The 18,470-nt window shown below is 42.5% G+C and overlaps 1 long non-coding RNA gene across 1 annotated transcript; it reads left to right on the top strand.

Annotated features, from left to right (window-relative positions):
• Positions 1-582: 582 nt before the first annotated feature.
• LOC143695362 (uncharacterized) lies at positions 583-4,443 on the top strand. The gene is made up of 2 exons (XR_013184491.1): positions 583-652; positions 1,459-4,443. It is a non-coding gene; the product is annotated as an uncharacterized LOC143695362 (long non-coding RNA).
• Positions 4,444-18,470: the final 14,027 nt, after the last annotated feature.

Here is an 18,470-nt window from a genome sequence, read left to right as displayed (position 1 = left end):
CTAAGAGTGGTGATACACTGACACACTTTGTCCAGAGAAGCTGTGGAATCACCATCCCTGAAGGTGTTCAAGACCAGGCAGGATGGGGCTCTGAGCAACCTGGTCTAGTGAATGCTCCCTGCCTATGGCAGGGGAGTTGGAAATAGATGATCTTTAATGTCCCTTCCAACCCAGGCCATTCTATGATTCTATCAAAGAGCCTGACTCACCTATTTTGAAAGAAACATTGCTAGAAGTAACACAATGCATTTTTGCCTGTCTGATACCCTGATGGTCCACCACAGCTGCTGGTGGATAGCAACAGTGCTCCACGGTGCTGAGGGCCCCATGGGATCTTTCTCTTGTTTGGAACAAAAGGGATCCATCCATCAGGTGTTTGCAGGAACGAGGGCTGCAGTGCAGGACCTGTGCAGAGGGCTGGAGATGGACAATTAACCCTCAAGTGTGGTAACTGCTGAGTATCTCTAGCCAGACTTTTCAGGGCTTTTTGAGGAAGGCAGATATTTAAATAAAGACTTTGATATACAAACAAGCTGTCAAAGGACAAGTTACCATGGTAAATTCTCTATGGTAACTATCTTCCTTAGGCTTTTCAGCTGCCAGGCACTCTTCAAGAGATGGAAAGTAAATTAATTTGTACCTTAATTGAAAAGTAAGTAACTTTCAATTAATTAGGTCACATTTGCCACGAGGTATACAGGGGTGCATTCACTGGGAGGTAAAGTGGAGTCGTAGCGGCTTCGGCGTTGAGCGGCGCAGCCGGCGCCTCCCTCTGCCCCTCCCGCAGCCGCCGCTGCCCCTTCCCCGCCGGGGCCCGGCAGCGGGGCAGGCTCTGGCGGCAGCGGGCAGCTCCGGGCGGCCCCCAGACCCGCTGCGCTCTGCCCAAGCCCCGCAGGTCGCCGGTGAGCTCCCGGCAGCGAGCTGTGCTGCGGGACGGGCCGTGCTCCGGGCGGAGACAGCGCGGGACCGGGCGCGGTGTGCCAGCCCCCGGCTCCGGCTCCAGCTCCGGCTCCGGCTCCGGCTCCGGCTCCGCTCCGGCTCCGGCTCCGGTCGGGCTCCGGCTCCGGCTCCGGCTCCGACTCCGGTCCGGCTCCGGCTCCGGCTCCGGCTCCGGCTCCGGTCGGGCTCCGGCTCCGGCTCCGGCTCCGGCTCCGGCTCCGGCTCCGGCTCGGTCGGGCTCCGGCTCCGGTCCGGCTCCGGCTCCGGCTCGGTCGGGCTCCGGCTCCGGCTCCGGCTCCGGCTCCGGCTCCGGCTCCGGCCCCGACAGCCGCTGCTCCGCCGGAGTCAGCCCGAGGGAAGGGACCGGTAACTCTTTTGAGACTTCTACCCACTTAAAAAGTGGGGTTTTACGTTTTGTTTTGCTTTGGGGTTTGGCTGTGAGTTGGGTGGTTTTTTTTGGTTGGTTGGTTGGGTTTTTTTTGATTAATCGGTAAACAAGTCTTTTCTTATTTCTATCAGCGTGGAGGTTCTGGCGCTCCTGGGGTCGGTGTGCTTCTGTCCCATTCCCAGGCTCCTGCTGACACCTGCTGGCCTCCCGCTGGCGGGAAGCTCGGGATGTTCGGGGACATCTGCGTGGGAAGAGGGGGCCAGCTCTCTTCTCTTCTTGCTGCTGCTGCCTTCGAGACTCTGAGCTGCCGGTTGCTGAACTGTAGTGGAGATTTATATATTTAGAACAAATATTTATCAGGCTAAGGCTACATTATGCCATGGCATACGAGGAATATCTCTCCTCTGCACCTGGGAGCACTGTAAATATAATCCTTAGGTGCTTCAGTATTTCTTCTAGGCTCCTCTGAAAATGGGACAAGCTGGTGACAATGGAGCAGAGATCCACTTCATACCAGCTGGGGGCTGGCTCACCACAGAATGAGGCATCCCACAAACTGCTCAAGGAGACAAGAGTTTCAGCTGAGCAGAAGATGTACAGTGTAAATTGACTCATCTTATGTTTCAAAATGAAAGAGCAGTGCTGGCTATTTGGCATCTTTTATGACAGGACATTGTGAAACATTAATTGTTATAGCTACTTCAGAGTTTCTGACTTTACAGGGATACTCACTGCAATGCTGGGGTCAAATAGATATCATGCTGGTGAATCTAGTATTTATTTTCTAGCAAGCTGGAATTACAGAAAGATCTAATTTTTTGTTGCCTTGACTGAAATACAGGCACTTATTTAGTGAGCTAAAAAATGTGAAATGTAAATAACTTTACATTTCTCTAAATGACAGTGCAGCCAGGGTAGTAGGAGACACAGTCTAAAAGTTTGAGCATAGGGTTTCATGTTGTTCTTTGCAAGTGAATGTCCTGTAATCTGAACTGTAAGAAGTGGTTTTGGCTTTTTTTCCCCTTTTAGTTTGCAGTTTCAAACCTCAAAAACTGCAACATGCAGTATTGTTGAGGTTTAACCCCAAGCAAGCAACCAGGTATCACATAGCCACTGACTCACTCCCCTACCAACAGGGTCAGGAGAAAGAATCAGCAGTGTAACAATTAGAAAACCTTTGAATTGAAGTAAAGACAGGTTAATTGGGAAAGCAAAATTTGCACACAAAAGCAAAGCAAAACAAGGAATTTATTCACTCCTTCCCACAGGCAGGCAGGTGTTCAGCTTCCCCAGGAGAGCAGGGCTCCATCACACATAACAGTGACTTAGGAAGACAAACCCCACCACATCCCTCCCTTCTTTTTGCCCCCCATGATACCACATGGTCTGGAGTATCCCTCTGGTCAGTTTGGGTCACCTGTTCTGATTGTTTCCCCTCCCAGTTTCCCATGCACCCCTCAACTTTGTCAGCATGGCTGGACAAAAGCAAAAAGGGCCTTGGCTCTATGTCAGCTCTGCTCAGCAGCAAAAACCCATCTCTGTGTTATCATGCCCAAATCCAAATAGCAGCCCTATGCCAGTTACCATGAAGAAAATCAATTTTATCTCAGTCAAACCAGCACAAATACAAACCAGTTACTGCTATTAGATAAATGGAGTGTTGAATGAAACACTGCTGCTCCTTACAAGCCATGCTGTTCTGTGTGAGATGCTCTTTTTGGAGTGAATGATGGTAAGACTCTGAGGGCTGGTTCTGGTTTGGTTTATTAGTGTATTGCAGTAGCACCTGCAGTGTCAGTGTGAGAGGGACAGCTTTCACCGAGGAGCAGCTGAGCAGGAGGAAAGAAGAGCTGCCATCTTGTGTGGGGAACTGAGACTGCACTGAACGAGGCTACAACTTTAAGACAATTAAAAATTCGTTATACCTTTGGGAATTTATTAAGTAAAGATGGTTTCACATTACTTTCATACTTTATATTAGTTTTTAACTAATAAAAGTAAATCACTTCAACCAGGAGTGCTGTTTTTCTGGCTTCATCAGTACTGCAAACTCATTGGGAGGATGCCAAGACAGTGAGAGCAGTGACCCTTCCATTCTTTCTACCAGAGATTCTCAGCAGAGTGGAATGGCCACAGAGCAGGAACAGCAGCCCTGTACACAAAAAACATCTTTGTGACCTTTTGTATGCAAAACAGAGTAACCACAACCAAGTTTATGATGTGCTACATGGTGTTGCTAATCAGATGGCAACAGGCATCTTTCTCCAAGCCTCTTGGTATGTTCCTATGGGATATGTGTTGAGTGCTTTTTTTGTGTTGCTGGATGTGGATGCTTAGCACAAACAGGCAAAGAAATGTCCTTGTCAATACTAGAAGCAGAGCAATGTTATTCAGCTTCTGTTTTCCAATTCCCTCCAAACTCCTAAACCAAGATCAAAAATGAGACCTACAGTAGCAGATTATGAGTCGACCCAGATGGACAATATTGTTTGTAAAACCCTCACCTGCTCTCCCTCTGATGGGCAAGGAAAGTGGGATGTCCCATTTCTGGGCTATATGGGCAGCTGCACTGTCCAGCACTGTGTCAGCCACAAAGTGATTGAGCCCTTGTGAAACAATGGCTGCACTCCCTGTCTCTGTCAGTGGACAAACATAGAATGACACCTACAGAGGCCATCCTAGCCTCTGCTGAGAATCCCAGTGCTGTTGAGAATTTATGAGATCCATACAGATCTCACATGAGAATGATCATCATGATTACCACTGGTGAGCAAGAGAAAGCATTGCCCTTTTGTTTGGCTTAGGATCTTCCTACTGCATCATATGGAAATGAAGCTGGAGTCTTTTTCAGCCCCTAAGGCAGCAGCGGGAAGCATAAAAAACTCCTTACTTAAACCTTTGCCTTTTGAGAGTGAATTTGGATTTTTAATTCAATCACTGGTTGAATCTAAGCTTAATAAGTCGGACTTCTAAATCAACTACCTCTTGTACAATCTCAGTGTGTTTTTTAATTTGGAGTTAACATACAAATGTTACAACGATCTTAGTCCTGATCTGTGTCTGTGTCAAGTTAACACTGCATGCTAATGAAACTAAATAAACAGTATGATCCCTTATTCTTGGGCTTGTGGAAACAAATCAAACTGTCTGCTCTCAAAGCAATATTGGGGGAGAAATCCAACTGAGAAGGTTAAGATGTCTCGGCATCAAACTTGGTTGCTTCTTGTTAAAATTGTCCTTTTCAAAGGTCTTACACCAAATAACTAGGGATGTGCTAAATTTAATGTCATCTCAAAATCAGCCCTTTGAGTGTCCTTTAACAGATCAGTAAGAAAGACCAGAGAGGAGCCACTGACAGAGTTTGTCTGCCCTTACTTTGATCAGAGATAGTTTGGATTTTCTGCCCTTTCTTTCTAGTAACTGATAAGCAGAAGATCTTACCAGTTCTAACTTTTTACCCCTGCCTTTTCCTGTAATCCTCTTGAGACCCAGCACTGTTTCACTACAAGCAGATAGCTATCTTCAGTAAACCCTACAAGCATTAATGAGAACAGTAGTCATCATCTACCTCCATGCTGTAAAACATGATCTACTCTATCAGCTGTCAAAAGAAAAATCTGTTTTCTAGGTAGAAAACACTTAATTGTAAAAGGACTCAGTCTAGAGCATTAGAAAGGCTCTACAGAAGAATGGATAAAATCTATTTATTCTTTCTATTCAGCACTTTCAAGCATTCAAACCTCCTTTCGGACACAACTGCCCCTGATGTCTCTTCTCATCCCATCCATACCTTATGGAATGGTATTGACTCAGCCTCTGGGGGAGGTAAAAGCCCTTTGCATTGTGTGTCCTGTTTCAATTATAACATTTCAGAACATGTAGCCGCTTTATGATTGCTCACCCCCTCTCATCTTACACTGTGAGACTGTGCCAATTTACACCTAAAGTCCTTACTGGTCATTATGTACAAACACATGTACCTGGGATTTTATCCTATCCCCACTCTTGTTTCTTATGTCCCTCTCTTGCCAGTGACCACCAATCTATCCTGTATGCTGTTTTGATCTCCCTCTGGTGTTGCTTTTCAGTTATGTGTCATCAGGAAGCTCTACAAGTATGATACTTTTGGTGACAAAATCTGTAATGAAATACCTCCCCAAACCAAGCCTCACAGGGCTCCATTGTAGCTCCTTTTTCTTCTCTCTAGCCGATACTTCATCTTTCAACACTACCCACAGCTGTTTTCAGACTTTCATAATGCTTTTATTGCTTCTATTTTTCATGGTTTATCTATTAATACCTCATGCAATAGGTATTAATATGAATAAGTATCATATTCACCTAAGTCCAGATAGATCAGATTGCCAAGAGTCAGCAAAGACTGACACAGGCTCAATTTGGCATAGCCTGTCATTAATGAACTGATATGAATTAATGCCTCTAATAGACACCTCTATTTACAAATTCAGCTTATCAAATGTTTTTAGGCTAAGAGAGGACAAAATCAGACACAAATGTAAGGGGAAAGAAATCAGATCTATGTTTGTATTTACTTTTTTCTGCTTTTTAAGCTTGCTTAATAGACTTTAACTCTTCTTTAGCATCATTTGTTAAATATATTGCTAGAATGTGATTCCATATTCCCATTCCCTTGGTGTTATATGACTGAAGCCCATGTCTCAGTTTCCAAATTTGAACATAAAGACTATATTACCCTGAGTGTGGTCATTAAAGAAATATTTCAGGCTGGAACATTACTATTGACTGTCTCATTAAGAAATTTTCTTTACTGCCTCATCCTGATCTGTTTTTTTCAACCACAGAGAAGCCCTCAGCACAGAGAGAAACACAAACCTGAACTACATCTGTGCATTATCCCACTTGCCTATGCTTAGGCTTATATGCATGAATCAAGAAACACTCTAATTGCAATCCTAACCACACACCAGAAACATCCATGCTTTCAAATGTGAAGTATGTGTGATCAAGTTCCAGCTATTTTAATTCAGTTCTAGAAGCAGGCGAAGCCAGGCTGTCTTAGTTTATAGAAGGCCAGTAACTAATCAAGATAATTTCACTTACATGTCTCAATAGGTAAAGGAAATTGACTTGCCTAAATGTGTCTTTTTGTGAATTTTCCTCTACGGATCAGAGAAGCTTAGATAGCTGGAACAATTTATAGTTATAAACTCTATCCTGAAATTCTTTTACTTATTGTAATCTGTGACAAGTTTTCAATGATTTCAGTGTGGCTTTGATGTCATATTGCCTGCTACTTGGAAAAAAGAGGGCAGGAGAAGAAACCCAGAAAAATTTGCTGTACTGCAGAAACCACTAAACAGAAATACACGTGAACAGAAAATCTTACCACAACATGATGGAATAAAAGTTGCTATATACTAGTTAAAGTAGCAAATATTAAAATAAAGACAGAGACAAGGTAAAAGGATCAAGAAATTTCTATCCAATTGCTAGGACAGTGATAATGCATGGTGTTGGAACCCAGGACATCCCTCTGGCTGTCCAGGATGGCCAAGACCCCTGCCAGGGGGCTCAGAGACCCTGGCACAGAGCCCACAGTGCCTGTGGTTTTCATTATGACCCGGGGAGCAAGTTACCAACTTTAGATGAAGATCTGCAAGCCACAACAGTTAAGTAGAATGACAGTGAATTTATGATGGGGTGAAAAAGCAGATTTTGGGGTTTTCTAGAATGTGGGTTCAGGAGGCAAGATGGAGAGATCTGGGTGTGTCCTGCCTTTCTCCTTCTTCTTCTTGGCCTCCATCTTCTGCTGTAATGTTGGCACTTTTAGATTGGTTTAGAGTAGAAGCTCACTGTCTAACATAGGTGATAGGTATTGGAAAGTAATTGTAAACATTGTAAACATTGTATACATAATTTTTAGTATAAAGACATAACACCACTCCGGGGGCAGGCAGAGTGCCTGGACTGTTGTGCTGAATGGACTTCAGCTGGACAGAAGAAAATATTTCATAGATAAGGAACAATAAACAACCTTGAGACCGAGAACTGAAGAGCTCTGACTCCTTCTTCAAGCACCAGGCTGGGAAAAGAGACTTTTTAACATTTCTCGGGGTCACTCTGACCAGGGAGATGTCCCAAGAATGTGGGATGGTAAGTTTTTGGCCAATCTTTCAGAGTGGTGGTAGCATTGCAATTTCCATCCTTCCCTTGCATTTTTTTTTTCCCCAGAACTAAGTTCTGACTGTGCTTTAGAAAGCACTTGATTTCTAAATTTTTTTGTTGGGAAAAGGGGCAGGTATCTCAGTAGGACAATTTTATTACTGTTAAAAGTCACCCAAGTTCCTGATCATAATGGAATGGCAGCTGACAGAGTTTGCTTCCCTAAGATTAATTTTTGTATCCATATCAAATAGTGACTTACTGAAGAGCTACTTTGTATTTACTTGTTGTGTAGAGGAATCTTTAGTACTTAATTCAGTTTAATTATCTCCTTGAGATTCTGGGTTCTGAGTAAGTAGATAAGTACAGTCATACTATGCTGCATCTTGCACTATATCAAGATATTCCTTAAGCAATTTGGTAAGAAATTTATTTAGAATCAGCCTTATAATAACAATCAAAAGAGAAAGTTTCTGTTTGGCGAGTTTGATATTCTGCTTTCAAGTACACCTTTATGGAATCTAGAATCAAGATGGAATGTATGAAATCTTCAGTGTGTATTAAGGTCACTAAATCATGCAGACTTTATTTTCAAAGAAATGAATATGATATCCTTAACTAGCTCAGTTGGTAGAGGCTCAAGAATTCCAAGTCCATTTATTCCCTGATGTGCTCTACTACAATGAACCAAATTGCTGTGTTTTCTTACAATAGGGGAGCACAAGTATGTGCTGAGTGTTCCAGGTTAGAGGTGCTGATATTGAGTAACTAAGTTGCTGATGAGATAAAATGGAAAGATGAAACCTCTTTGCATTTCAATTTGTGTAATTTCTGTCTTTATACAGAGTGTAGGCTTATGTTGTATGGAGATCTCTGGAAGGACTTGCCACACTTTCAGCAAAACAATCAATCTTACCTTTGTGAGCTCATTATATTTCTGTGATATAAACCAGTATTATTCATTTCTATATCAAATAGTATTATCTAAATCCTGGCAAACCTGGGATTTGAATGTATGTCCTTGTTTGGCAGCAAAAAGTTCTGTTCTCTACAGAGTTGGCCATTTTGAAGCATAGTTTTGAAAATATAAATGCAATGAACCATGTTTCCCATGGAATCAAAATAATGTGCAATCCTAATTTATTGTGTTCAATGATTAAACAAATAATTTCTTCCTTATGTATTCCAATGGCCATCCATCAGCTCTTTCAAGATTGAATCTATAGTACCCTTCTAAATAGCTGCAGAAAAGTCTTTCATTAATTATCACACACAGTGTTATTACTGCATGTACACTGCTGGCTGAAAAAATAATTCTTTGTGTTTCATTATTGAAATTTATTGCTTCTATCTTGCCATAAAATCTACTCACTTGACCCTCACAAGTCTAACCAGCACTGCCACCATGTAGAGAGCTCAGTACACACAGAATCACAGAATCACAGGATCACAGGATCACAGGATCACAGATTAATATGCTGAGGTGGAAAAGACCAACAAGGATCATTGAGTCCTGCTCTTGGCCCTGCACAGCACCATCCCTAAGAGTCTCACCAGGTGTTCAAGAGTCCAAATACTTCTTGAACTCTGTCAGGGTTGGTGCTCTGATCACTTCCCTGGAGAGCCTGTTCCAGTGCCCAGCCACACACCGAGAGAAGAACCTTTTTCTAAAATCCAACCTAACATCCCCCTGACACAACTTCAGGCCATTCATCTCCTGTCACTGCTCACCACAGGGCAGAGGTCAGTGTCTGCCCCTCCTTTTTCCCTCAGGAGGAAGCTCTAGATTGCAATGAGGTCTCTCCTCAGTATACTCTTCTCCGTGCTGAACAGACCAAGTGACCTTAGATGCTCCCCATACAGCTTCTCCTCAAGGCCTTTCACCATCTTTGTTGCCCTCCTTTGGGTGCTCTCTAGTAGTTTAATGTCTTTCTTATATTGTGGCACCCAAAACTGCCCCCAGCACTCGAGGTGAGGCTGCCCCAGTGCAGAGCAGAGCAGGACAATCCCTCCCTTGCCTGGCTGGTGATGCTGTTCCTGATGCCCCCTAGGACACACTTGGCCCTCCTGGCTGCCAGGGCACTGCTGGCTCATGTTCAAATTGCCATCAAACAGGACCCCCCAGGTCCCTTTCCATGGCATTGCTTTCCAGCATCTCAATCCCCAGTCTGTATCTACATCCAGGGTTGCCCCATCCCAGGAGCAGAATCTGGCACTGTCCCTTGTTGAAATTCCCTGGTTGGTCATTGCCCAGTCTAGTGATTTGTTGAGGCCTCTCTGCAAAGGCCTTCATCTCTTTGAGGGAGTCAGCAGCTCCTCCCAGAGTTGTATCATCTGCAAACAGGCTCAGTATCCCATTTATGAAGATGTTGCAGAGAACTGGGCTGAGAATGAAGCCCTGCAGAACCCCACTAGTGACATCTCCAGTCTGATGTCACCCCATTCTCTGTATCCCTTTGCGCCCAACGCGCCCAACCTGTGAGCCAGTTGCTGCCCCATCACAGGATGTGTTTATGCAGCTGTGATCTGGAGATTTTTTCTGGAAGGGTCTTATGACAGACAGTGCTGAAATCGAAAAGCTTACATCAGCTGGCTTCCCTTCATCAGTGAGTGGCTACCTTGGCATGAAAGGAAATCAGGTTTGATAAGCAGGACTTTCTCAGGATGCTGCGCTGGTTGGGACCAATGACTGCATCACCTTTCAGGTGTTTTTCAATACCTCCTCCATAATTTTACCAGGCACTGAAGTGAGACTAACAGGCCTGTATTTTCTGGGGTCCTTCCTCTTGCTCTTCCTAAAAATAAGGAGATCATTCACCAGCTTTCAGTTAGTTGGGAGCAAGAATGGAGAAGATAGCAAACTCTTGAGTGGAGCATTTATCTGGTTTAATGAAAGGAACAGGGGCCATAGCTGGCAGGTAGAGTAGAAAATGTTTCCTCCCAAACTTGAAGGTGATATGCAGACTGCTCCAGATTGATAGAGAACTCAGATCATAGAACTGTACCATCACAGAATGGTTTGAGTTGGTATAACTGAATGTGGAATATTTTTTGTTCTTCTAATGCATTGTGAAATGCTTTCAACATGCTCAGTGCAAAGCAACATTATGTTTCACTTCTCTTCAAATTTGCACATTATTCATCTGAGTTACAGACTCATTGCACTTTTTCTAACTCTTCTCTGTGGTTGAGCCTTTTTTCACAGTTTGGGCTTTGTGGATAAGTTTCTGCCAGTTGAAAACCATCTCTTTTCCTTCAGAAATCACTTGAATCTACAGGAGAGTGAGGTATAGGAGTAAGGAGAACATAATTTAATTATGCTTTAAGTTTAGAACTCAGCATCTACACTACTGCCAGTAGACTTGACTGTCCGTAATGCAGTGCAATGTAGTGCATTTTGTCCCTACTTAATTTTGATATTGATATTATTTTTTACTTATCTCCATTGCTGGCTGCACCTTGTTTGGATTCTAGGTTAACTAACATCTTTAATAATGGTAAGGAAATGTTAGAAATAATTGTTAACATTGACTTCATAAGGACTCCAAAAAAAAATGCGAAGTGTTTTGAAGGTGAGGTCCTCATGAGCACTCTAGAAGCTTTGATTCCTGAAAATTCAGATGAAATGGTAATTTCTGCTTAGGAATTGTATTGGGGTACTTTTTTTTTCACCATGACAACAATGAGAAGGATAATTTGTGGAGCTCAGAGCTGGCCCTTGCTAAAAAATAACAAAAAAAGTGACAGTTGCATCAGGAAACAGTTTGGGACACAAGGTGTTGATCTTTCAAGAGGGGCATAATTTAGGATATGTAGGTTATTAGAAGTAAAATAAAAAAAGAAACGGTGAATCTTGGCTTGCCAATAGACTCTTCTGGAATTGCCAGAGGGCTGAAGTTGGCCAAGTTTCTACGGCCTGCTTGGAGAATGGCAGATGTGGGACCTGCTGGGAAAGGAAACTTATGTTTCCTAGGGCTTGAGGCCATGAGGATTCTTTACATAGACTGGTAAATTTATTTTGAAGGAAGGATAAATGAAAAACTGTATTTGAAAATAAATTCTTCCTTACTGCTTTCCTCAAATCCACATGAGAAGGAAGTGGAGAGCTTTGAAGCCAGGGTTTGGTACCATGCACACACACCCACACCAATCTGGCTCCTCTGGGTGCATTCCTCCCTCAGGGGACACACCTTGTGCCTTTGCCTCCCGTGCTGCAAGCCCATGGTTCTCTACTCTTACACCAGGGTGAAGGCTGTGGTATTTTTGTGTTTGTTCATCCAGAAGATAAATCAGATTACTCTTGCTAATATTTTCCTGGAAGAGCATCTATTGTTTTAGTGGAATGAGGAATCACTTGAAAGAAAATGGAGTTTACTCTCATAACAACATAAAATGACAAAGTGGGAGTTTTCTAATCTGGCATTATAAATGAGTACATGAATGCCTACCTGAATGGAGCTTTTCCCTTCTCTGGGCTGGATGCCAGTTTATTACACAGTAGCTTCTGAAGCTTACTCTGCATTTTTATAGCTAAAAGAAGACTTTTATTTCCAGGTCTTAGCTGAGACATATGAACTGGTTTAATAATACTCAGAAAACAAATGTTGCTATCCAAGCAGCAACACTAAATGCATTGCTTTGATGTTTTTTCTAAAAACCTGCTATCTGGTTGTATCTTTTTCTCCATTCCTGCTTGCACTTCCCCCCACTAATTCATTACTGAATTAATGTAGCCTATACTTATAGGGAACTGCCTAGCAGACAGTTCTCAGCATACTGATGTATTGCTCTGGGGAAGCTGAAATCTATCATGGGGGGGTGAACTGGAACTGATTTAAATTCCCATTCAATTTCTCAAGAATGCAAGAAAAAGAAAAACAAGGGGAGGTAGGGTGGTAAAGGGACTAAGACTTTAAATAGTATTCTTGACATTTTGAAATAATGATCATTGGCACTAATGCCTAAAAGCTTATAAGCCACTGCCTTATGTGGATTAAAGAAGTAGGAAGGCCAGCTCCTTCTTAGGCAGAGTACTTTGTAGTGCTATCTTGGTTTTGTGGATTAAGATGGATTTCAACAGGCTTACATTTCCTAACAAGTCTATGACCACCAGTGCCTTTTATGGCTCTCCCAGCATACACTCTGACCACCTGAGAGGGAGAGGAAACACATCTTATTGCTTGTAAGGCAGATCCAGCACTTGCTACTAGAAATATCACTTTTATTTGGCTCTTATCTACTTGTATAATTTGCCATAACGTGGATTAGAAAGAGGGAGTAGAGGCAATACCAATTATTGGCAATACCAATAACCTCCAGGCCAAGGTTAGCCTGGAGTCCTTGGCGATGCAGAGGAGCAGACAGGAACAGATTTGCTTCCTTCAGCACTTTGTTGTCCTTTGCTCTGGCTTTCAAGACACACTTTTCTGTGCTGTGAGATGTGCCTGCCTTTTGTGAATTTTGAAAAAGCTTTTAATGGCTTGGGAATACTGCCATTATGGAAGAATGACATCTTTTCTTCAGATCAAACCATTCTGGCAGTCGGGGTGTACTTCCATGTCAGCCAGGTTCTCTTCCCTCCTAGCAGGCTGCTGTGCAAGCACTGGCAGGAACAGTCAGCCCCCAGCTTAGCAAGGACAGAGAGCTCCATTCACAACACTGAATTTCTCACCATGTGTAGGAGAGCTGTACAGACACAGGAACTCATCTGACAGGGGAGAGACAGACATCTTTAAAGTGAGAAAATAGCTCATCTGTGACAGAAGGTGATAAATCTGTATGAAACTATTAACTCTTCTGGGGATAGAATCCTGAGTTATCAAAGTTAGTCTCTGAAGAGCCTGTAGAGATGTTTGGCAGCTGACAGTCCTGGCTGGGAAAGTGGCCTGCCTCTCCTCATAAGGAGGCAGTGGGTGCTCAGTGGGAGGCAGGCTGGTGGGGCTGTGCTGCCAAGGGGAGCTGCAAACAGCTTCCATGGGGCTGAGGTTTGTATGATCATGTGCTGTGAGCCCAGGGGCACAGCCCAGTGCTGCTCCTGAATGTCTGATACTGGGGCTGGTAAACCAAGGCAAGAATCCCTGCAAACAATGAGGTTCTGTAGCAGTCATGGCAGGGACTTTGGTCTAGGAAACCCTTTCCTCCTGCCTCCTTGTTCCCATCCTCAGTCACAGCTCTCATTCCATGTCCCAGTTCCTTCTTGCTTCATTTATGGTGCTAAAATTGTAGTTGAACAAAATGTAAATCTGACCTCTATACCAGGATATCTCCTTTTTGAACTTTTCTGGTCAGCTTTTCCACTTGCCAAGTGCACTTGGAGCCTGTTTGCACAAGTTAACTGATTCAAGAAAATATCTGATTTATGTTATTTTTATCCTCTCTTCACTCCCAGATGTTAGTTCTGTACCTGCCTGAATTTCCTGCTCCTTAGCTTATGCCTGATATAGAAAACAACTCATTATCAATCTGGATCATAAAATGGTCAAACAAACATTATATCCTGCTGGCATCATGGGAGTAGAATAGCAGGAATGACCATTAAGGAAAGTCTGGAGACTGGAATGATTTAATCTGTACTCAACACAACAGCTTGTGTGACTTTAGTTTAAGAAATAACATAGTCACACCTGAAATGCAAAATTTTTTTTTGTAGGAGTGTTTAACAGAAGGCGATGTAAGAAATTAGCTGGTCTAGCAGAGACGGCTCTTCACATGGTGAGCAGAAGGAACCATCAAAAGGGGAGTAACAGGATTTGTTTTTCTTAAAATCAGAATGGTTTTCCTCTGTTCTACTTCAAATTTGTGAATCTGTGAAAACCTTTCAAAAAAGGTTTTGCTCTGAGGTTTGAAATAGAATTCCATAAGCCTAAATGAATGAAGCTGCCAGGGATGGCCTTCAGATGTGGACAAAATTCTTGTGACCCAGAGCTGAAAAAGAAGAAATTACCAGAAATGAGTAGATTTTGTAATAGTGTAAAAGGTGGAGAGTCCATCACTCATTTAGTAGTGAATTACAAGATATGGAATTTTCGGACTAGAAATCCATGGTGGATGTGGAATGTGTTTGCAATACCTGTTTATAGTTTCAGTCATGCTGTGGTTTAAGGTTGTTGTGTCCACATTGGGAAAAATAAAATCAATTTATATGGAAGTTATTCACCAACTTGGATGTGTAAGCAATCTTTCTTCTGGAATTTACTGCATTTTTAGTATAATACTTAGAAGAGGAAAGTTTGAGGTCAAGCTGATGTTTAAAAATCAGTAGTTATGGTGTGAAAATCTGCAATTGTAGGTTTTTTGGTGGGTGAACAAAGAGGAGGGACTCCCTTTCATTTACCTGTGGAGCCTTTGATTTATGAATCATATTATTTCATATTTAATGAGGGATCTTTGACAATTATTTTCATTGTGTTATCATGTGACTTTTAAAGGAGCACTTGCCTTTAAACAATTTGGTATGTTAAAAAAAACTTTATTTGGAAAAGCTGGGGGAATTTGGAACATCAGGAGTCTGTTGCTTAAAGGTGAGCAAAAGCAAACATACTCAGTTCTGCTTTCTAAAAGGGCTTTCCTAAAGACATAGTTATGAGAGGCATAAAATAGTACTCTCAAATAAAGAACATCTTCCTTCTCTTCTTTGAGTTGGCTTTGGTTAATAATGATGTAGAGATGAGTTGCAGGTTATTGACTTTGTGGTGTTTGGAAGAGTTGCTTACTGGCCATGGCCATTATGATGTTTTGATTTTACACATAACTTTTGCTAAACTCCATACAGATGAGCTCTTGTGTATCAATGATAATTGAAAATAATTTGAGTTCTGTTAGATTTTTTTTGCAGCTTCAGAAGTCTTTATGCTCTTTTTTTATCCATAATATATCTTTACAATGCAGACAGCTAGAAGATGGTTGAATGAATGAGGGACCTAGAAAGAAATCTTCTGTCAGAATCCTGTATTGAGTTTTTTCTCCCATATGCTGGTAGTGGCACAGCTGAAGCCATAGCATTAGGAACAACTGGATACTCCATAGGCTGTCTGAGACAGTGCACCCTGATCATGCTACCCAGGAGGAATCCCATAACCTTTAAGAGAAAGTGTCCATGTTTCTATATATTCAGTGATCATGTCTCAGAACTTAGATACGAAAACATAACTAAATACTCTGAGCATCACTGGAAGTCCCAGCAAGCATCAGCAAAACAAAACCCCAAATCTCTTGACCCAAAAGAGCAGTTAGACTTACACATCTTTTATTCTTAGTGGCTACTGCTTGAGACTTGGAATTGGGCTGGATGCCCTGTGGTGCAGCTTTCACAAGGGAGAAAAAACTGTCTCTTTCTCTTGACATTGGGTTAGTGGATGAGTTCAGCTGAGGAGGTTAGGCAATCACCCAAATTGGAGCAGAGATATAAATATTAGCCAAGTATTCTCATGGGACACCCGTGGAATTAAAAGTTGGCTTCCTTGATTGGTCTCAGAGCCTGAAAGAGCTTGGCAGACCTATTTATTTTCTCAGGCATTAAATGAGCATGGCTTGGATTATCTCCTTAAATATTTTCTCTCTTTTTGGTGAAGTATAGAAATTGGGGAATGACTTAAAAGGAAAGTTTGCATCCTGAATCCATATTTATCACAGAAGAAAGGGATAGGAGAGATTTCAAAAGGTCACTTAACTTCATTTTCCTATCCCCAGGCAGGATTAATGATACATGAAGTCGTTCTCACGCTATGGTGCACTGCTGATACATGAATCCCTTGAAAGTGAATGTAGTAGTGCTGCATAGAGTTACAACTTTCTGGGGCAAATCTTAGGCACACAGGAAATACTGTTTTCAGGAGATCATTTGGAATAAGCTTGCTGAACCTTCAGCCAAGGGAGGGAGGTCTGACTGAGGCTGTTCAGCCTCGAAGGATGGTGAGAGTCGCTCAGTGCTGGATGCAGCAGGATGAATCTGCTGCTGTTCAGCTGGGCTTTATGCCTGTGACAGCTTTCCTGGCTTGCCTCTCTCAGCAAGAGCTGTAGCTACAATCCATGGGTTTCCCAACCACTCTGGCTAAATTTGTCCATGTCCATTTTCTGGCACTGATCCTGGAGTGGATTAGGATCATTGTCATTATTGTACCCTGCCACCCCTCACATCTAAGTGAACAGCTGCCTATTGATGGCAACAGTGGCCCTTTCAGACTCCAAAAACATGCAAAAGAGAGAGAAAAGAAGACTGTTTGGGGAGGCAAAACATGTTCAGGGACTATTTTAATAACTTAATACAATAATAACTTAAAAGTAGCTGAGTCCTTGGGCCTGAGTGCATTCCTTGTTGCGACTGAGTTTAATTCAATAGATTTAGTCCTCATTCTATAGATGCAGCCCCTCCCTGTCCCTTCATGAAGAATTCCTTTATGTGTGATGTCTCTGCATGAAGTCATCTTTTCCTCCTGGCCCTCCCTGCTTGTGGCTTTTTACTTGAGGTGTAGAACAACTTTCTCTAGGAGTTTTACACAATCTGGTCTATGCCTTTGTGTCCAGTTTGCCATAAGGATCAGAAGACCTGAGCTACAAAGAGATTCATGTAAGCAGTTTTGCAGATGGTGTAGCTGAGTGCTGGTCACTTGAATGCTGATAACTTCCTGCTGTGTTCTTTACTTTGTTCATAGAGGCTACTTTAAAAACACCCCTAGTCCTGTAATCTGCATTTCCCTCAAGCTTGCTAGGGCAGGGACCACACAGGTGAAGTAAAAAATGTTTTTGGGACACAGGGGTTGCTTTTGTCAGTCAAGTGAAGAGGACAAAGCAGGAATTGAGAAAGATAGATTTTGTGGAGTGAGGTCTCCATCTGATGAAAGGATGTAGGAGGTGACAGGGTAACAGCAAGTCTTGTGGCTAGACAGAAATTCGTATCATCCCCTTGGAAGGGTGGCCAGGAAAGCAGTCTGTGCAGTACTGGAGATAACACAGAGCTGCTAGACCATCAGGGTGCTGGTGGCCAGTGCTGATGCAAGAGTGAAACCTTGGCTTTTGTGCAAGAATGCAGGCTGTGTTATCAGTATGCATTATGTGTTACCATGTGCCATCCATGCACAGGATGGCATTATGACAGATCCCTTACTAAAATAAAGAGGCTGACCAAAAAGACCTTTTGAAAAGTAGTTGTGCTGTGCCTGAAAATGTTACATCTTCTCAGGAAAATAATGTATTTTATAGATATTCAAGCTTTTTTGTATCTGCTGAAAGAGGCAGATAAGGGACAAGAGACACTTCTAGGACCTTGCCTTGGCCTGACAGAGGCAAATTATTTCCCTTGGAAAAAAACTTGATAGCTGATAGCTTTCATCCCTGTGAAGAGATCATCCTCAGGGAATCAATTTATAAAGGCACAGTACGCCATGCCTTAGTATGACTCCAAGATTGAAGATGTAGATTTATGATCTTAGCTGTTGATTGTGACTATTTTAGTGCATATTTTGTGAGGAATATAGGGTAGCTGTGCCCATGAGTATTGTCATTGTCATGTCTTCTGTTCCATAGTGCAGTGCTGGGTTTCCATACCTGCTGCAGGAGTAGAAAGAGCTATGCCAAGGGATGATGCCTGTTAGATACTTCTCCTGTGAGACACAGAACTAACAGGAGCAGAGCTGATTTTGACTAGCACTTCAATGACACTGAAATTGTGTCCTTTTGTTACAAGGAGTTTTTTTCACAGGCCCTTTCCATAGATGCATATCATAATTTGCTAGAGCATTTTGGTGACCTGGTCTCCCATTTAGTTTAACATGGTGGTGTTCAGAAGACAAATTATCCTCCAAGAACTGCAATATGTCTGCTATTAGAAAACTCTGTCATTAATGGATGCTGAAGTGTTAACATTGAAATGTAAGATATAATAATTCACTCTTCTGAATCTCTGAACCACAGCAGATTGCGTCAGGTTTTATGATGTGCTCAAGGTAGTAAAGTATTTGTGGGCATATAAAAAAAGTTCTTTCCTAAATCCCCTATCAGCCAA

The sequence above is a fragment of the Agelaius phoeniceus genome, chromosome 1 (genome assembly GCF_051311805.1).
Source record: "Agelaius phoeniceus isolate bAgePho1 chromosome 1, bAgePho1.hap1, whole genome shotgun sequence".
In the NCBI taxonomy this organism is placed as follows: Eukaryota; Metazoa; Chordata; class Aves; order Passeriformes; family Icteridae; genus Agelaius; species Agelaius phoeniceus.
This window is presented reverse-complemented; position numbering and strand designations above follow the sequence as displayed.